This window comes from Aythya ferina, assembly GCF_964211825.1.
Source record: "Aythya ferina genome assembly, chromosome: 7".
NCBI classification, from domain to species: domain Eukaryota; kingdom Metazoa; phylum Chordata; class Aves; order Anseriformes; family Anatidae; genus Aythya; species Aythya ferina.
In genome coordinates, this window is record NC_140302.1 from 2,551,358 (window position 1) to 2,572,718 (window position 21,361).

General features: G+C 43.3%; 1 protein-coding gene across 3 annotated transcripts in view; it reads left to right on the forward strand.

The window, feature by feature from the left end:
• The window catches only part of CABCOCO1 (ciliary associated calcium binding coiled-coil 1), a 91,829-nt gene that overhangs the window by 65,260 nt on the left and 5,208 nt on the right, over positions 1-21,361 (forward strand). For all 3 annotated transcript variants that reach the window (XM_084524864.1, XM_084524862.1, XM_084524863.1), the window contains 2 exons: positions 1,973-2,063; positions 16,065-16,271. The gene's annotated coding sequence lies outside the window, so the exon portion shown is untranslated. The remainder of the gene's footprint in view (positions 1-1,972; positions 2,064-16,064; positions 16,272-21,361) is intronic.

Here is a 21,361-nt window from a genome sequence, read left to right on the forward strand (position 1 = left end):
GATTTTCACAACTGTATTAATAAGGAGGTGAAGCAGGCAATGTGTAGATTGCATCCTGTTGTGACATCTAGCTGGATGGTGGCATGGAGAGCGGAGTAGGACAGAGGTGTCTGAGGGAACCCAGCAGAGGCTGTCAGAGACCTTTGTTCTGGAGGGAGCAATTTGTAATTTCTTTAGAGTAGCATCCCTGACCTGATGGGGAAACAAAAAACAAAACCCCCAAAACTGAGAGCTTTCAGACTACCACTCTTGCCTGAAAGGGGCGTATGGGTGTCTGTCAGAAAAGCCTCTGTCTCCAGTTGATTCCTTCTTTGTTCTGGAAATAAAGACTGTCCTTGCGAGCAGAGAGATTTGCAGTGAAGATCCTCATCAGTCCCAGCTAGAGTTAACACAGAAGCTCCAAAACTGATTTGTTGTTCAGGTCAAAAGAGATCATATTATTTAAAAAAACATCCTTCCTACATGCCGTCCCATCCTATGCAGTACCACTCTTCAAAGGGCTTATTCTAAATAATCCATTCTGATAAGTCAACCCATTAAAGAAAAGACAATTAAAACAAAACAAAACAAAACTTTCATAGAATGACAGATAAATGTTGTGACAGATTAATACAAATTTTAAAACCTGAACGTTATCCTCCAAGCGGGAGAAGCTTCTAAATTCAAATTCAAAACAAAACAGGGAAAAAAAAAAAAAGAAAAAAAAAAAAGCAGAGAAAATCTCTGACTGCATTGCAGAGAATCATTTATTAGGTCTCTGTAAGTGATCATTTACATGAAACTTGCATTTAATCTAGTATTCAGCTCTTCCCTTTTATCTTCTGGCTGCATGTGTTTGTGGAGAACAGTGGTCCCTCATCCTGTCTCATCTCCCTTCCTGTACTGAACTGCTTTTGTTCACTTGGTACATATGTGGAGAGGGACATAAAGAAGAGAAGGGGATTTTGAATATTCCAGTTTCGTTTCTCTCTGATTCTGGCTTAGACCAAAAGCAGAAATTGTCAATTTCTGTTTTAAAGGTGAGCAGAATCTTTCAAAAACATATAAATTCTCAGTTGTCTTCTTGTCAGTAGAGCCCTTTAGGGTCAAATCACAGGAGAAGAGCCTACAAGACACAGGATTACCTAGGGTAAACAGAAATATTATCTTCTTTACACTGTGCAGATATAACTTTTGGATGTTAGCAATGGCATGTGGGCTAAATACAGACATTATTTACATGTGCTGCTATTGCTAAAGCACCTAAGCCAGGTACTTCAGAATTAGCCCCACGTATCTGAATGTGTAGCAATCACCGAAGTCATTGCACTGTAAGCTCAGCTCAATATCCCGAATTTCTGCTTAAAACTGTTACACGCCTGGATTGAGATGTAAAGCCATCTCCTCGACCTGCTCTTAGGAGTGTCTTGCTCGGGGAAGTTGACATGACTTGAAATTCTCTCCCCTCTCACAAGAACATGGCTCACAGCTTCTCCAGGCCACACTGACACCTCTTGACAAATGTGGGTTGCTGGCAGAGGTATAATACTAGCTTTGGAGATCTCCAAAAATCTGAGTGCTTCTCTCCTCATGTATCCCCCTGTGGTGTGTGCCCAGCTGCCCTGCTAGTCTCCACCACTGATTTCTGTGAGTGACAAGCAAAGGCATTTCAAATTGAAAGGAGGTATTTAAATACTGTCAGGAACAACAGATAAAATGACCTCAAACAATCCCACATAAAGTCCTTTGTTATTTTCAAAGCGCTTTCCCAGCTTGACACCTTTGCTTTTTCATATCCAATATAAAATTCAAAATGTTTTATTCCAATGCAATCCATGAATATAAAATATAAATGTATCAAACCTCACACTGCCTTTCTTGTGCTACTGCTTTGAAAAGGGACCTGAAGTAAACTCAGCATAAAGATCAAGAAAATTATTGAGAAAATTCCACTTCTCAAACTTCTGTTCCCCTTTGTCTTGTTCTCATTTAGAACAACTTTTCTCAAGCAAGCGTTCATACAGCAGTAAGGAGCAGTGTGGATCCAGAAGGCTCTGTGGACTACAGCTGAGGACCGCCTGGGGGTAAGCTGACTGAGCTGTTTCAAGTATCACTAGCACTGGGGACCTACACAGACAAACTGTCTTTCCAATACCCTCCCAAAAGCCCCATCTCTCTGATACCTGCACTGCTCCTCCCCATGGCTGTGGCTACTTTCCTTTACATATCTTGTTGCAATACAGCAGTTCTTGCCAACCTCTTGCCAAAGCCAGAGATTGCTCTTACACAGCCTCCCAAGGGGCATAACCTTTTCCACTTGCCTTTACACATTCTAGGCTTTGCATTGCTCCAGTATGACCCTCAAAACCAATTCCTCCTTTCTTTTTGCTATTGCCATTGCTTTGCGTTGTTTGTGTTGTTGCTGGAGAACTTATGTCCGCATTATGCTGCCCTCCTCTCTGGTGAACGTGGCATCCCGCTGCCACTCGCTGTTTTACAAGGTTTCTTCTGCCCTGCTCAGTACGTAGGTGAGCACGAGAAACAGCACAATGATCTCCATGCTGTGCACAGCTCAGCACAAGTTGATGCTGTTTGTCAGGAGCAGGAAGGAGAGCTGGACTGAAGAAAAGCAGTCCCATTTCTCAGAAAAGCCTTTGAGTTTTAAGTTTGGAAAAATAGAAAGGTGCCAGTAAAGCAGGCAGGGGCTGGCAACGCCTCCTGACACCGTTTTTCTAGGATGCAGAAGGTCAGTAGAAATGGCCTGTTGTGGTACGATGCCTGAAAGGCTGATATCTAATTTCTGCTTTCTTTTCTGCTAATTGCTGTGATTAAATGACTTTGAAATTACCTCAGAGTAACTGAGTGCAGGTTTGGGGCCTTTGTGTACACAGAAATTGAAGTAAATCAGTTTAGAGATGTTTGGAATAGGCAGAGCTGGCAGCATGCAGCAGAGCACATAGCTGGGTGAATTTGCATCTTATTTAGTACGTCAAAAAAAAGTTTTAAGCTGTGACTTGGAGAAGTCAAGCCAGGAACAATAAGCTTGTCTAGAGAATTCTGGTATTAGAAACTGAAGGATATGGAACCCTGTCCAAGGTAAATATTGACGTGACTCAAGATGAACTAGTAAAACATTTAATGAAGCTGAAAATAAGGCATCTGGGATAGATGTTTATTGTTAAAAATGAAACATTTAGTAAAAGTAGCATAGTGATGATGGAGGTTATTCATAGGGAAGCCAAGCTGGAGAAACAGCATCTTCTGAAAGAAACTGACTCAGGTTATTTGTGAAACATGGAAAAAATTAGAATTGTAACAGAGCTAAAAATGTAAGTGAATAGCAGATGGTCATTATGGACATTCAGAGTGGATTTTGGAGAATGAATCATACCCCGGGACAAATTACTCAGGTGTCCAGAATAACTCTATTGACTTTGACGGATTTCTCTGTATGTGCCTTTGTGTAATTGAGAGTTTACTCCCTTATGCTGTGTGAGGACTGGATATAAAGAGACTTTGAGAAAAAGTACTGACTTTCATTCCAGTATCATTCTCGTGATGATAGAGAATAAGTTGCATTAACTTCATGAGGCATTTCAGGAACACATTAGGAGCTTTTCCCTTTTTTGCAGTACGGAAAAAAAAAAAAGAAAAAAAAAAGAAAAAAAAAACCTTGCATGATGCTGTGAAAATAATCAGAAAAGCTCCGTTAAACTGCAAATGGGAATAAATTGTGGTGCTGTATTAGAAGTCTTACTCACATGTAAGTCTATGGATTTATCAGAATGCTCTACTGTAAAATCCACTGAGCCAACGTTACATTCACGTGTTTACTCATGGTATAGGTATCGAGGAAGAGATACCAAAAATTGAAATTGTTGGCTTAGGAGTGCTCTGTTAACCAACTTTATTTTACCTCAGAAATGCAAGGCTAATGCATCAGGACTGATTACATACAAAAGATATATTTGATCTGTTCACATGTAGCATGCCTATAGTTGTTGTGGTATTGCTATGTTTATATATATATATATATTTATATATATATATTTTATATATATATAAAAAAATATATATATATAAAACAATGGAATAAACTATCCAGTGCTTATGCATATGCAGCTGTAGTCTCCCAGGTGGCTTTGAATTGCAATACAAGGACATCCATTGTCCCAGGCCAAAGGCACAGGATAATTCATATAGCTGATCGTGTGGCAGAAGGAACGGAGGCAGGGCAGGAGGAGAAGCAGGGAGGGATGCCCAGGAAAGACAGTGACAAAGGTGTCACCATCACTTGGACTAGGTTTAGAAGATCTGCAAGACAACCCATCCACTTCCTTCATTTCCTATTTATTGAGAAGGTTTCCTTTGGCTTGTCTTGCTGTTACGGCCATGATCAAATCATAGTTGCTGGTAGATCTTATTACTAACATAAACAAATAGCAGATCAGTTTGTTATTGTGCTAAGCTTCAAAGCTGAAGCGGGTCTTAGAATCAGTAGGCTCTACCAGTATTGACATGCAATTGAAATACAAAGGGGGGATGTTGGTAATATGAAACATATGTTGCTTATGCAGATAACTGTGCATCACTTAAATGCTCTCTGCAAAGCACCTCAATATGTTGATCATCCAGCAACCTCAGCCAAAGTCACACTGGAGTCTCAGATTGTTTGAGATGTTACACAGCAGTGCAGTGACATCCAAAACTGTGCTTCTTCCCAGCTCTGCTTGTCCCAGAGGGGGATGTGGCAGATAGGTAGAATTACTGCTGGCTTTGCTCTCTGAAATTCATGTTCAGCAAAAGTCTACTCTGAGCAAAGCAAGAATGATTTTATTGATTTAAAAATAGTTTAAAAGCAAATAAGGACACAAACATTTTCTCAGTTTTGTGCTCATAAAAATATTATTTGATTAGGTCACTATCAGAAATGCAAAGCTGCTAACTAAATGATGTGTACAAAACCAGGTATGTACAATGCCTTAGCAGTGGTGGGGTGAGATGTTTCACTCTGCCTCTTTACCTTTAAACGCCAACCAATATAATTTTTGTTTTTGTCATTGTAGCATTTGGCATTATTCCCATATGTACAGACTGCAACATCTGCGAGTCTTAAAAATTAATATAAAGTTCCATCATTGCATAAGCCTTGCTTATTTTAATGGTCCTAAACAAGCAACTTTGCTTTGATGTAAGCCAAGGGGCAGGCAGTCGATACAGCGCTCTACTTGTACCAAGCAAGCTGCTCGGTGGGGCTGGTGGTGTTCATGTCTGTGTTGTCGGTACCCACAGGGATGATGATTGCAGTGTAAGGTCATGCTCTTGAGGAACACAATGTGGACATCAGTTGCTATCACACAGAAACTTAATAGGTTACTCATAAGTGGAATTGTGGGTGATCAACGGCAAAGCAATTGCATTGATTTGAGGAGAGCTTATTTCTGTCACCTAGTGTCTGCAGATATCTAGCAGGAGGATTTTTACCTGGCTGACTTTGCTTCTGGAGGTTTTGTCATCATTACGCAGTGACCACAAGGTGATGCAGAAGCAGGTTTTGGGGGGACAGTCGTGCAGGGGGTGAAAAAGCAGGCTGTAAATTCCCTGTCCCCACCCACTAGTCCAAGTCAATGCACTTTTGAGTGGTCTTGTTCACATTACAGGGTAGCTTGCCCTTTATGAAGGGAGAGAAACCTCATCTTCCAATTTACAAGTTACCATTGATTTTGTGTGCTTCTTTTGTGCCATGTGGCTGTAGTGTTAAAAAATGAAAGTTAAACATCGAAGACCTCTTTTAGTTGTGTCTAAAAATATGCTGGCTGCAGCGTGGGAGAATTCACTTGAGCTTGTATGAGAATTTGCCACAAGAAAGGGATTCCTGGAGCTGCATATTTATCTGTGGCCAGCTAGCATCCTCCCCTGGGCAGCTTGTTGTCACTGTAACATGTGCAGTGGAAGCAGAGGCTGTAGTGCAAGACTGCTTCCCAAGAGCAGCTGCACCTGAATTTGCAGAACTCACACTAGTTTTTGGTCCTATGTACTTTGCTTCGGGGTCTTTCTGTGAAGAGTAGGCATAGCATCGATACGGCTGTTGTTACAATCCTGGTACTTAAAAATGAGCTCAAACAAGAACACAAGTGCTGGGCCATGTGAGATGCAGCACAAGTAATCACTGCTGCTGTATTCCAAGGAGCAAATCACCCATCTTGTGTTCTTTTTTTGTTTTGTTTCTTTAATTCATGTATTTCTAGGCTTGGTGTGTGAGGTTTCATTTTCTTTCATTTGAAAGGTTTGAAAAGAACACCATCTGTGGCTGTGTACTTGACTTTGCATGTATCTTACTGAAAACCATAAAATGACCTAGGCATTATAGATTCAGATGTTTTACAAGTCTGGTTCAGCATTTCCAGATTTATTGAAATAATGGTCCCCTGATTGTTTTTCTAAAGGTAGGCAATGTAGAAAAAGCTGTGAGCAATACCATCAAACCTTGCTGTTGCCAAGCATGTGGCAAGCAGTTTTAGAAATGATTCCGTCTTTCCTACGTGTTTATAAAGCCTTAGAGAATTTTCTGACTGTAGCACATTTCAGCATAAGGGAAACAAAAAAAAAATCAGTCCCTATATTTCATGTGTTCAGTAGCGGAGGACTGAAGAAGCACAAGACAGGTGCTTTTTGGAAAAGAATGAAAGATCTGAGGAGCTGATTCATGGTGGAGTAGCATGCTTTTAGCTGGGAAGGTTTATTGTAGCTGAACCTCCTGCCATCCCTCTAGCCGATATCTTAGATGAATCAGCAACTTGCTATTTTTATCTCAGCTGTACCGATAGAGTTTATAATATTGTTCTGTCAGAGCTATTTATACATCGTCACATGCCTGACTACTCCAGGCTGCGTTGGTGTGTTATTTTTTTTTTTTTTTTCCTTCTGTCTTAGATGATGACATCATGAAGTAGGCATTTGTACTGAACGAAAAAGCTTTCTTCAGAACAGCAACAATTAAAGCAGAGTACAACGCCAGGAGCCACTGAAATACAGAGATAAGCTCCCCAGTTTTAAGTCTTCTCTAAGACAGGTCTTTTGGTACTTCAGTAGCTGGTCCCCCTGAGGAATGGCTCGTTGCGAAGTCCTACAGCTGTCAGTGACAAACCTATCCTTTGAGACAGGGGCTTGTAGGGAGCAGTGTGCTCTGAGGTCTGGGACCACTCTGCACAGAGAATTTGCTAATGTGGGGTAATTATTCAAGGGGGGAAAAAAGAAAAAAAAAAATAAAGAAGGTTCCTCCAAGAAGGTTTCTTGTTGAACCTATTCTGAATCTCAGTCATCCAAAAACAGAGTGCCAAAGTTTTTCTTCTCTAATCTTCTGCTTCTGGATGATACTCATCCACCTTAAATATTTTTGCCATATTGTGAAGTTTTAACAACCAGTCTGTACGGGCTTGGCCAGCTTGGAAGCCTGCAGCCTTGGCATGTGTGTTGTTCTGAAGCCAGAGAGCTGAAGCCCATTGTAGTATGAAGCAATGGAAGATCTACAAGAGATCTGCAAAGGAAGAATTTGACGTCCTCAGTTGAGGACATGTTTGTTTTGTAGTGTTCCAGTGAGCCTGAAATTCTTTGCTCTGTCCCTATTCCCCAGTTCATCAAATGCATTTCCAGCTGTTTATCCTCATTCCATAAGGCCAGCAACATGTCAACATCAACAGCTGCGTTCTGATCTGCTACTTGTGTTTGAGCTCATGGAGGTTTAACAGCTGAAACTTTAAATCAGTGCAGTTCAAGCAAAACATATACAGCTTCTTCCTAGAAGCTGTTCCTCGGGAGCTCCATATGTCCTCCAGCCAAGCCATGACAGACATATCGCTGGGTCACAGATGGAGGCAAAGGGAAGAGTTACCCCCCACGCTCTGCCCGTGCTTGCAATACGATCATGCTAACCAGGCAATTTATTTCAAAAGTACTCATCGATTGGACACAATTGCTTGTTACCCCAGAGGTAGAGCTAGAACATAATGCTGTGGTTATCAATCTTCTTGATCTGCAGACCTCACTGGAAAATGGAGGCTTAGACCCATGTGTGGAAAGCCTAGGCCTGCTGTCAGCAAGGCTGTGTTTTTCTCAGATGGCCTTCACAGCCTCTCCAGCTGCTCCACAGCCACTCAGGGATCTGCCTTGCCCAGGCAGGAGAGCACTGCTCTAGCTCTGGAGAAAACTGGCCAAGCTGTCTTTTCATAGCCAGAGTGGCCACTGCTAGGTTGGGCATGGCCCTTCCAAGTGTTCTGCCATTTTTAAGCTCCCCTTGAATGTTTTCTTTACAAAGCCTCCTTCCAAAGTTAGGCTCTGCAGAAAACATGTCAGCATCTGATAAAGGCTCAAAACAGAAACAGAGTGGTATAAATAGAAATTAAGTAAATTAGGAAGAGGTGCCAAAGCAGCAAAATTCTAATGATAGTGGCTGTGTGTGCGTGAGTAGTGCAGCTTCCAGCACTCACCAGAGTGCCAGGCTGCCAGTCAGTATTCTTAGAAACATATGCATCTGCTGTGTCACTGGCACTGCCTGCTCAGCCTTGGACAGGCTTTTGCATCTTCTCACAGACTCTCTAGAAAGCTTTGGTTCATGCAGAGATTTTGTGCCAGAGCCTCACGCGATGCCTAACCAAGCCAGTAGCAGCCTCTCTGTGCCTGGATATTTTTTTTCCCATTCTTGGTAATCTGTGCTTGTGCCAGCTGGTGAGTGCAAAGAGCCATACCCTCCCACCAGCCAGAGTTTGTGGAAATTGCAGTCTACCTGTGTTGTCAGTTCAGCCACGATACTGTGTTTTATTTCCCTCCTGAACCAGATAAAACGTGAGCCAGATTCCCAGCTGGTAAAAATCAACATGAATACGGTGAAGTAATTTGTACCACCTGATGGTCTTTGTTATAGCCAGAGCTGGAGAGACAAAACGTATCAGTTGCTGCCTATTCATTATTGATGCCATTTTTCCATAGGGTCATTGATCACAGGTGAACAGGAAATCAGTGGGTGAGAGCCGTTCCCTGTAAGCAGCATTACAGCAGTGGTCTTCGGGTTGAGATCTTCCAGAAATGGCGTTTTCCAAACTGTGTGTGGTGCTGGCTCTCCTCAGGTAGGCCAGAGCCCCTTGGTCTGGCTCCAGCCCTTGGCTTTTCCAGGGAGGGCAGCTTGCAGCCAGCAAGGGGGCAGCTCATTCCCCCCAGAGCTATGCTGGAGGTCACCCATTCCAGCCTTCTGTGGGTCTAGCTTTTTACCTCCCGTTCTCTTTATCCTGCACGTTAGAACCTGCTAAGTTTGAAAATTACCAACGCTGTAGAAGATCTCTGGGAGGAGAAGAGGGTATGGAGTCAGGGGAAGCGGGCTGAAACAACACGTTGCTCCTGGGCTGCACACCTGTGTATTTTGGCTTACATGGATATTGAATTGAGCACCCATGCTTTTGAGGGAGGAAAGCTAGAAAGGGAGATTTAATAGGCCTTAATGTGATGCTGCCTTGCTTGAGTTTGTGCTGATGCAGATCACCTCATCCTGAACATTTGTTGCCTTCTGCTGTGTGCTGATGCTCCTCCTTTGCCAGCTTGGCTTGTGGGTATGTGGCAGGGGACTGAGAGGCAAGGGAGAGATAATAGTGGCTGTTCTCTGAAGAGCTGCTGGTCTCCTGAAGTGCAGGGGTACTAGCAAGTATGAGCACTGTTTTAGGAAAAGGTAACATCTCCTGTTAGACCAACCAATGCACTCAGAGGGGAGAAAAAAAAAAAAAGGCAGGCAAGCTTTTGGGCACATGGTTCTGTGTAATTAAAAGGAGCACACTGAATGAATGGGCCTGGAGTAAGGGAAGCAAAAATAGAAACAGCCATCTGTCAATACATTACTGGATGGCTAATTGGGAAGCCTCAGGTCTCAACCACTAAATGTCCTGCTTCATTTCTTTACAAAATAGAGATAGCAATAGAAACCTCCTTGGGGACTGGGCACAGCTCAGTGCAATGGGAGCGACTGTGTGCTCCCCCATATGTGTTTCAGAGGCAGGTGTGCTGCTGCTGCGTGTACAAGGAGATATTTCTGTCCTGAGGACCACCATCCTCTCATGGTCAGACAAACAGAAAAGTCCCCATGGCAGGGAAAAGACATGGGGCAGATCCATATGGGTTGTCTCAACCTGCATGGGCAGGAGAGCCCAGCTGCAAAGTCAGTAGAGACAGATGAGGCAGGCGAGCTGGGAACGTTAGATTTGTCAAGATGAGATCCTTACGTTACTTTGGGATGCTACCTCTACAAACCCTACTTGAACATTATAAATGTATATGTAACATGTACTTACTGCTTGAATTTCATAGTCACCACACACACTGGAAACATCTTTAATGCCATGCTGTAGACAGGAGTTAGTCCAAATTAAAGGCAGGAAATTCCAAGTTAGTGTTCTTGTGGAAACTGTGACAGCTGAATTATATGGGCTTGTTAAGGAACTAAAGATAACCCCATTCAGAGTAGATAAAACCATTATGTATGAGCAAGGAAACTGAATTACAATTGCAGTGGGAGCAATAAGTCTGAGTATCTTGACTGTTGTGTGCAGTAAATGGGAACTCCACCATGCTGTTTTATTAGTTTGGCACTTTTTATTTAGGGACAAATGTTGAAACTCTTCACCTTAAAACTCAAGTGAAGGTCATAAAGAGTTTTAAATCCAGAAGGATTCAGACGTGGCATTCCATGCCTGGTTCATACAAGTAGGATGAATTTGATTGATTTCTCTTGATTGTTTATTCTGTCGTGGTCTGTTGGCAGATGTAACTGTGGAAAGCATTATGAGTCATCCTCAGATTTGCCAGGAGCAGACTGTGCAACTTGTAAGCAAACACTAGAATTCATTTCTTGCTGATCGCAGCCTATTCTTCTGGGACAAAAACCATGGCAGGATTCTGGAGAATGAAAGTCTGACGGTGTCCATGGCACGGCCTCAAGGGCCAGGTCCCTCCTTCCCGCACCGCGTGCCTCTGCTCAGAGACGCGCACTCGCAGGCTGTGAGCAGCTTCCTGGCAGCTCTTGGGATGACCACGGGGATGAAGGCCCCCAATATGCCTGGCTGCCACCAGCCGTGCTGCACCCTTGCAGCTCCCAGGCAGTCAGCTCGGTGGAGGATCTTGGGGAGCACTTTGGGAGAAATGATGTTGGGGTATTGGCAGTGACCCAGTTCGTGGTGAGAAGGTGTGTGACACGGCTCCCCCAAGAAGGACTCTGTCAGCGTGCTATGGCACTGTTGAATTGGATATCCTGTCCTCCTCCTCTCCTTTTAGCATTAAGGGAAGACATAAGAAAGTTCGATTAAAAATGTGAGCATTTCAGGTGATCATTCTTCACCCACTATTTGAAAAACAGCACCCCTGCAGCGGCTGCACTTGTGAGATCCAGAGGAGCAGTCGCGTGGTCAGGCTTTCTCTCTGGGCTGGGGCTGGCCTTTGGGCTCTGCCTCAGCTCTGGCAGAAAATGATGGCTGGATTTTCAAAGGTGGCTACGGGAGAAGTTTTTCTGCAATTTTATTGCAACATCCCTACCCTACCACTAGTTCTCCTCTTCCGAGACAGTAATCAATCTAAGATCAACATGGAAGTTGCGACATCTTGCTTCTGCTTTGCTTTGTTTTAATCAGGCTTGCTTGAAATGTCATATTTAAATGAGTAAGACTCTAGAAATCTCATCCGTAGACTGTCAGGCAGTAGCTGTGTGCAGAGCTTGGCACAAGGCACCTGGGACTACCTGAAATCTCTAATTGCCACCCATAAATATCAACATGTGTGGAGAAGGTGAATGCAAAGGACAGAAAATAGCCCTACTCTATGCTGTAGCATGATTCATGCTTTTAAGATCAAGATTAAAAGTCTCTGTTAGATTTCAAACTATGATTTTATTTTCATTTACATCAAAGGATTTAAGAGCCTTCAAAAGCCAGCGTTTTTAAAAATAACTTAAAACATACTGTCTGGCAATGTGCGTCTCGCTTAGCACAGAAGCAGCCAGGCTCTCCTCGTATAAAGCAAATAACTGAAAAATCAGAATTAAAGAAATGCCTTGTCCTGAATTTAACTCTGACAGCTTGCATCGCATTGTTTCAGGAAACAGACTTTATGAAACACATGCCCTTGTAGCCGGGCCGTAGCCCGAGGTGATAAGCCCTATGTATCAGCGAGAGCCGCGCGCCATAAAAGCTTGTGTGAGGGTTTGGAGCCTCGGTTAGAATTTCGGGGCTTGTTTGTATTTCAAAAGCAAAGCCACTGAGCTGCATCTTGAAAACCATATTCCAGTACAGGTTTCCTCAAAACACAGCCAAGGTTTGATCAAAAGGTTCTCAAGTCTGCGAGCCTTTTGACAAACCCGGTGAATGTTTACACTTGCAAAGTAAACCCCAAACCAAGGGAATTTGCATGGGCTTGCTACGGAGATTTTTTTTTCTTCTCCAGTTCTTGCCAAAATCCCATCTATGCCCTGGAATTGGGCTTTTGTGGCTGGCATTCTAGTATTTGTATTGATAACCTTGCCAGAGGCACAAAAAAATAAATACCTACACCCAAACAAAATATTTGGCTGTATTTGTAAAACCCCAAATAAAGAGCGAGCTTGTATTTGGGTTTAATCCTAGCGTCCATTCGCATAGATGGGACTGCACAGTATCCACTTGCCCAAAGAATGGGGCCAATTCTGCCTGCATGAAGAAACACATTATTTTTTTTGTGGGGCCATAAATGCCTCAGGAGGTGCCTGCTCCCCCATCAGACAAAACTGGTGTTCCTTTCACCGATAGCCCTGCTGCCCCCACGGCAGGATGTCCCTTGCCCAAGGAGATGAAAGGCTCAGAGCACACCAGAGGTGCCGTTGATGTAGAAGGGCTGCCGGGAGTTGCATTTTTTAGCAGCTGAAAGTGACTGAATTTGGATGATTTCACGCTCTGGCCAGCCCTGCCTCGCCTGACCGAGGCGTAGCGGCTGCCAACAGAAAACATGAGCCCGGCACGCGAATGTGGGCGAGCACATGCACCGAGCCTCGCGCCGGGCTGATGGGAAGCGCTGCAAAAAACAACCGAAATGGCTTTTTTTCCCCTTTTTTTTGGGAGCGGGCCCGCCCCGAGCCTCCCGGCGCAGCGGGGCCCTCTGGTGGTGGCCGCGGCGGCGCTGCGCGGGAGCGCTGCCTTCGGGAATAGCCGCGCTGCGCAGCTTGCGTAACGCAGGGCCGTGAGGGGATGCGGAAGGGTCGCTACCGAAGAAATATCGCGGCTGCCAAGGGCTGGTTAGTCACAAAACCCGCAGCGTTATCGCCATCCATCACTGCCCGTCTGTTCAGGACCCCACTAAGAAGAGAGGCATCGAAGTTGTGTTGTGGTGGTCGTCGCTGTCGGGGGAATGAGGTGCCCGCAGTGAGGGCCGGGCAGCGGGGCCCGGCGCGGCCCGATAGAAGCCTGCCCAAAAAACCGGAACAATCGTTTGAATGAATCACAAAACATATGTTATGTTTTGCTGTAAAAGCCATGAAGTTTATGCAGCGCTCTATTATGGTGACTGCTTGGCTTTTCATGCATTCCTAAATTACCATGTAATCTAAAACCTTGTTTTCAGCTGCTCTATATTGGAAAGTCCCTTGCAATAATCAGGATGATTACAGGCTAGTACGGAGAACAAAACTTGTTTGTATTATTGCAAATAAAAAGCCAGTTTATCAGAAATTTTACCTTTTCAAGGGAAAAATAAAGATAATCATAATAATAAACTTCTCTTTTTTTTTTTTTTTTTTTTTTTTTTTTTCCCGCTTGCTGGAAATATTTTAGGCATGGAATTAATTTTGGCCACTCTGTGACTTAAAAACACATAGATACTTGGTGTAAAAATATGTTTCTTTCCTGTAGGGACTTGACTCTAATTGGTGTGCCAAAACTATCTCACAGAGATTTCATTGTCTTATCTACTTACATCATCTTAATGCGATTTTATTTTACTTTGTCAAAGTCATATTAATGTAAATGTGTTCTTGATAGCAAACAGAGTTCTTTTTTATGCTAAACAGGATTCAGCTGACTCTAATAAAACAGCTTGCAATCCATTAGGCTATAACTGTAATATAGTTATTTTGTTTCCCAAATAAAGACTGTGTCAGAGAGCTGTATAAGGATTTTTTTTTCTCTTGTTTTTCCACAATAATTGCTTGGGTGGGGTTACATTCTGATCTTTAAATGAATAGTATCGCTTGGAACAAACACTTCATATATCTTTTATCTTCCCCTTGCAATACAGTTCTGAGTTTTCTTTGAAAATGCAAAGCTACTTTTCCAGATAAGTCATCAAAATGTTTCCAAAGTATTTTAACTGCCAGATTAACTATATCTTGAATACAAAGATAGATGGCTTACATTCTTTATGCAGAAATCCTGCCAATGCATAGCAACTAGCAACAAATTAATTTCTTTTGCAACAGTGAAAAAAATCTGCTTTGCTATGCAAAGCTCAAAAAGGTAAATAGATATTTAAAAAGAAAATAAGGTTACTCATTCTGAAAGGGTAATCTGTAAGCAAAGAACAGAGGATTAAACATACACTTGCTCTCTTTACAGAATCTGTGTTCTAGCCTTCTCTTAATGTATTCAGCTAATTAAGGATTGCAGTGACCTTGTGGCAGATTTTGAAATCTAGGAAGTTATGTTTTATTTTTTTTTTTTAATTTTTATTATTTTTTGTAATGCCGCCTCCCCCACAGAGCTTAATACAATCTGTTTCAGGTCAAAGTCTGTTTATGTCAGCAATGTTCGTACTACACAACTAAAATGTTTTAATGCATTTATCAACTGGAAAATATTGCAAACATTTCATTTCCTTTGATACAGACACAAAAAACCCTCTGCCTTCATTGCAAATTCTTGTTCATATGAATCACTCTGAGTAATATTTGCTTTAACTTTCGTGTGGTTCTACAAACAGTCTTTATATGGCTGGACTTCAAAGCTGGTAGAAATAAAGGTTAGAAATGTGATAGGAGTAATCTATTATTAGGCATGAAACATTAAACCACTTTTAGTTATAAGCCTTAAAACCTGAATAATCTGGGTTTTTAACTTGCTGCATATTTATTGTGTTTTCAGTTACTTCAGTCATTTAGCATGGAGGGACTGTTTTGAACAGAAATATTTTCCATAGGAATACGAACCACAATTGGGTTTAATTTTTCCTAATATTTAATTTAGAGAAACTGCAATATTATAACAGGCTTCTCATATGTCAAAGCTGAAATAGTCTGCTTGGTGTTTCTTGCAGTGTAAAATTAATCTCTTACCAGCATGCTGACCCGAAAGGCAGGTTTTAGTAAAATAGGCATGGGGTAAAGGAAGGGGGGGATGGGAAAGAAAGATAAAATCTCGTTCTTCAAATAGCAGGGAGGAAAAAAATAACACAGAGGAATGTCACAGCCTGCCATTGACATCAAATGACAAAAAATGTCCCAAATGTGTGTGTGAGAGAAGTTTCTTTGACCAAAAAAAAAAAAAAAAAAAGTATGAGCTTTATCCGTAGCTGCCTACATGGTAGGAATGTTAATTGTTAAAATCTGCACTGTGGCATTTCTTGTAAGCAAGAGAGTTGTAGTCGATGTGCATTCATGTTTGCCTCTTCCCTCCCCTTTGTATATTTACAGTACAAGGAATGTAGTAATGTTCTGAAAGGAGTCAGATGTCGCAGGCAGATCTCTATAGATTTGGGGAACTTTAAACTGCTCCACTGATAGGAGGGGGTAGGAACAAAACTCTGCATTGGTAACATTTTGTTCTTGATTAAGTTTGTGTACTAATACAGTAGATTAAAAATAAGTCCAACAGTCAAAAACACGTAACAGTTCAAGCCAAACAGGTCAGCCAGAAATAAACTATCATTTGAAATCCAGAATTTAAAATTCTCATGAGCCTGGGAAAACACAGGGGTACAGCCCGGGCCTGATCCTGGCCCCATCAGTGCCAAGGGGAATTTTACTATCAATAACATGAGAAAATCAACATTTTGCTGTTGATTTCAAACCTAAAAATTTTATTTTGTTTCCTTAGGTCCCACGATGCTGGCTTACTGTATCTGCTGGTGTGGGAGCTGCCCCATGCCGTGGAACAGGGAGATTCACTCATCCCTTCCCATAAAGGTGCAGTGGGCTCTGCACCACAGTGATTCTTCCAGCCCAGAAGTAGGTCACCTCAGGTCTCCTCGCTACAGACGTCTCAGCCACATGAAAAGCAAACCCAAGACATCATGTGAAGCAGGTAATAGATTTAAAGTATGCATGTGGGGAAGGTGGTGTTCCCGGGGTCCCCCAGTTTCCCATCAGCACTGTGTGTTTTTGAGGAATTTGTTGGCTTCCTTCCTAGCAGTTGGCAGGACAGTCCCTGGGGAGGAACAGGGGAGGGGTCCCTGGGGCTTTAGGTCAGCAGGCCAAGTCCCCCATGTGTAACAACGTCTGGAGAAGCCAAGCCAATTACCTTTGGCGTAGTGGTGGGACCCCACTCACTGGCGATTTGCACATTTGGGAGTGGAAAAATCTACCTAGCTATTTATATTTTGGTCGGTGAAAGAATCAGGCCACACCCACATATCTCATTTGTATTAAAAAAAAAAAAAAAAAAAAAGCATCAACAGCATTGTCGTCTCCACCTTTCCTTCTCCCATGCTTCTCTGGTGCTCCTGGTCCTGAGCCAGCCTGGTTTAATAGGTTACACTGCAAACACTGGGACCGTGGTACTTTGCAAGGTTGCACATTCACAGGAAGCATATGTGCACAAAGCCGTAACAGTTGCAGACTAAGGAGCAATAGCCCTGGCAAGCAACTGCGAGAGATGTTAATATTGCTGGGGAAGGTGAAAACGTAATTGAAACCGTTTATTTTGGTGGCATGCGGGACTGAACAAGGCGATAGTTTCTGAGCAACAAATATCTGTAATTCGCTTTTCCTGGTCTTACAGACTTTTAATTTGCTCTACAAATTTGGTTAGTTGGAGAGCATGTAAACACCAAGAACAGTACATGGCAATCCATTAAACATTAACTTATTGTAGACTTAAAAAACAAAAAAAACACCACCCCACTCTTATGATATTAAAAACATAAGGCGAAAGAGATGCCAGGCTAGTGAATGAAGCCAGCTGACTGCTGAGAAGAGACGATGGTTTTGCTCTATAGCTTTGCCGTTTTCAGTAATCTGAGTCACTGAGATATTTTTAGGCACAGTAACAACTGCCATTGTCAAGTAATTTTTCACTTGAATTTTCCTCAAATAATGCTGTCCTCCTGGCCCCCAAATTCCTTTATTCAGCAAGGCAGAGTGCTGCCCTGCATGCCCTGAGGAGGAAGGGGAGCCATGGAGATCTCTGATGATTTGGACCACATGGTGGAACAAGATAGATCTCAGCATCAGGTTGGCAGGATATTTCCCTTTCTTCAAAGGTCTCCAAACCTCGCAAGCTTTTCTTTGATACCTTTCCAAATGGATTTATCAGCATTGGGGCATACATTTGTTTAGATTCTTCCTGTAGGGTGGGACTTTCAAAGGAGGAGAAGAGTGCCAAGTGCCAAACTCTCACCAAGTTCTCCATAAAGACTTCCTTAGTTTCCTTTGAAAATCCTAGCTCTGCTCGCCATCACTCTGCACATCTCTGCTGGAAGGGTGCCCATGGTACCCTGCACAATGTGGGCATAAGGGACACAGGAAAGATTGGGACATTTCAAAACACAGAAGGAGGAAGAACTGCCTCTAGACAGAGGAAATGCATGAAAGTGTGGAGGTTGGGTAGGAAACCAAGAGGGAAATGGAGACCAAATTCCCTAGGCCCATCGTGTTTCTTTTTCTTTTACACAAACAGACACACGCCTGTTTACTATTTTTCTTTGGTTTTCTGTTCTCAGTGCCTTTCTGTTGCATTTTCTCTGCGGTCATTTAGCCCTCTGCTGTCTTTTAGAACAACTATTGTGACACCTCGAGATGCTGTAAATCCAACAAAAAGGGAGCAGAGCATGGGTGGAATGAATCCGCTGGACAGCTGGTTGTTTTTTAGAGACCCAGGCTATGAGGGCAGAGCATTTAGGCACGGAGATGTTGACTGGTTGCCAGGCATTGCCTGATTTTTCTGTTGCTTTACCTTGATTTCGGTGGCCGTCCCGTGCAGCTGTGTACTCCCAACACTGCTGAACATTGTCCTGTGGGTGTGTTCCTTCACCCTCGGAGATACCACCCGACAGCGTGGGGTCTTAACAGAGATGTGAGCGCACACTGTGTATTGAAAGCATGGACAGAATCTGGCCTCAACAGCAAACTTTTGCCCATGCTCTGAGTTTGAGGCGCATTGGATCACCACATCTGGTGGTAATGGCCCTCCTCTGGGCTCCTGAAGAGAAAGTGGAGGCTATAGGGAGTTTAGAGATCTGGTAACTGGCCGTCCTATGCACTTCTCATAAAGTGGTAGCTAAGACCTCACTAATTTTAATGCACAGCCTCAGAAGTAAGGAAAAGTTCTACAGAGAGCTGTGTGGAAACATTGGTGCTGGGAGCTACCAAATAACAAGCTGATGGCCAAGCAAGGACTGCCAGAGCTGTTTGTTCTCTTGCCCTGGGGAAAAGGCCTGCTGAGGGCTGCTTGGAAAGGGTGTCAGCGAGGCATTTTTATTTTATGACTAAGTTGATACAGAGGCTACTTTGGATATTTTATAGGTGTGTTAATGATTTGTGAGCTAACAACAGGGTTTGTGCGTCCTCTAGTTTGTTTACAGACCGAGAAGATCCTTCTGAGTTCTCTAATAGGATATTTGTAGTCACGTACCTCGATGTTCTTTTGAAATGGTAGGTACCTAGCGATTGCTGGAAGCCGCCTCATGCCTTAAATCTGATTAGTCCTTACTGCCTTGTGGTTACCAGATAGAATTTGAGATGTTAATTTTGCCCCCAGATCCCAATGGCTCGGAAGCAGTTCTCTTAAGGTTAGCTTCATGCCATGAGCTAAGTAAGCTTCAGTGCATCCCTTCTCATCCCATGTGCGTCCACAGATTAGACGTTGGCTCCTAATTTAGTGAGGCTGGGCAGAGACCTGCTGCAACAACCGTGCCTGGTGCTTCTGAGGAGGGGCAAGGGCAGTGGCGTGTATGGGCAGGGAGGGCACAAGGGGCTGTGTCCCCCATGGAGAGTGAGGGGAGCAAAAGGGAGACTGTGAAGGGAGCTCTTTGAGAAAGACTGCGGTTTTCACCAGGGATGCTGGACAGGGCCAGCATCTGGCCTTGGGAGGTCCCTGGAACTCGGCACAGGATTTATTTTCCTGGAAGGGGCTTTGTCACTCCTGAAGTGTAAGCTCTGGGAAATCAGAGTTTCCCTGTGATTTCTTTCGAACGTTCAGCTACCAAGAATAATAGATAGGGACCTCTCGTGTGTTTGGGAGATCTAATAAAACATGCAAGTCTATAAAGGTCTTTTGCCATGCACAATCAAATCAGCATTGCAAATCTATCTGAACATGGCACTCCAGCGCTGGTCTCCAGATTACATGTAGTGCATTTGGGGTTTGATGGTCTTCATTCAAAACGTTGGCTAAAATATTTTTATCTTTAGATTTATTTTTAGAGTTCATGGTTGAAAGATTTCAGCTCTGGGCAGTCCTTCCCGTGGCTTTTAGCAGCGACACTTGCAGTTGTGTTTCACATAATTAAACAGCCAACAATACTTAATGAAGAAATAAATAACATCAATAAAGTAGTAAATAATTGTATGCGGGCAAACACCAAAGACATTATCCATCAGGCAACAGCTGTGAGCATTAGTTTTGATTAATCAATAATGTTATACAATAGGAGGAGGAATGCTGGCCAGGCCTCTGGGGGAATCACCTACGCTTTTCTAAACAGCAAGCTTTGTTATTTTAAGCAGAACTTTCAGCAGAATCCTTAATTAAATGTAACAGCCAAGAGCTCCTCCATCAGCAAGATGCCCCACTTTTCAAAGCACACCAAGCAGCAAGAGTCTAACCAGGACCGAATCAAGGCCTCGTCTTCAGTTTGGAAAGGTTTGTTGATATCTGCCTGTGTGGGAGGAGATGCTGGTGGGGTACCACTCTGATGGTACCACCGGCTTAGAGTGCTCTGGCTGGCTTTGAGCAAGCTGCCCAGTGCAGGAGCTTGCTTCTGCTGCTTGTGAAAAACTAGTGGGTGCCTGGTGCTTCTGCCTTCAGAAGGGCTTGGTATTCCTGCTCTGTATGCAGCTGACTGCTACAGAGCCCTTGTCTCGGGCTGTAAGGCTCCTGGAGCAAGGGGTACGTTCAAGATTTTCTTTCCCAATGTAGACAAGGTTGAAATTCTGCACCCATGCAGCTGCTCAATTGAAGCCAAGTGTGGGCAGGTTTCTTCTGAAGTCAGAGAAGTCTGGTTCATCTTTAAAAGTGCCTCCTGGATGGAGGAGCCCTAACAGTGCTTTCAGGAGGAATGGATGTCTTCCCAGGCACATTCCTCTTCCCGAGGCTCCTGCCACAAGCCCATTGATTTCTGCAGCACTGCAACCTCAGCGTGCAGCAGTGCTGAGTTTTGCTTTGAGTTTTCAATCCCATCAGTCGGTGTGACTGCTGGCTTTTTTTTTTCCTTAACATATGAGGAGCTTAAAAGAATGCAAACCTTTCGGAAAGACTGATCAAGGCACTAGATCACAGCATAGATAATAGGCACAAGATTTTATAGCCCTTAACCCATTAAAAAGAAAAAGAAGAGAAGGGACAGGAAGGATTTCTGGTGTCAGGGACACGTTTCCGGAACCCCTGCTTACATCTTGATGGCTTTTTCCTTACAAAGCCGATCACCGACGACTTCTTGGCATCTGAATAAACAACAGAACCACGTCGCTTCCACTGTAAATCAAGGGATGGCAATACCTCTCCATGAGCAGAAACGAGAGCACAAACAGAAAGAGGAGAGCAAAGTGAAGGACCGTAGCTTGGTTTGAAAAAGTGAACGAAACAGATGTGCGACCCCAAATCTGAAGAGTTGTTTTAATTCTGTGCAATGGCAGATGCACCTACAACTTCCATGAGCAGGAGACGTGGAATAGTTGATCTGGAAGTAGCAGCGTTTGTGAAAAGTAAGGAGAGGGAAAGCCTTCAACTGCTTGAGAAATGAAGGTACGCAGACGGCAACGGCAGAAGCGTCCGCTCCAATGAAAAACTGAAACACTTCACAAAGATTATTCGTGGAGCCTTTTTTTCAAAACCTTATCAGAGGGAGGAACAGGAAAAGAAATTTTTTGCATGATAATTGCTGATAATGCAACAAAACCCAAAGGGTTTCCTTACCCACTTCTAGACATGCCGGCACTAATAAACTTCTGCGATAA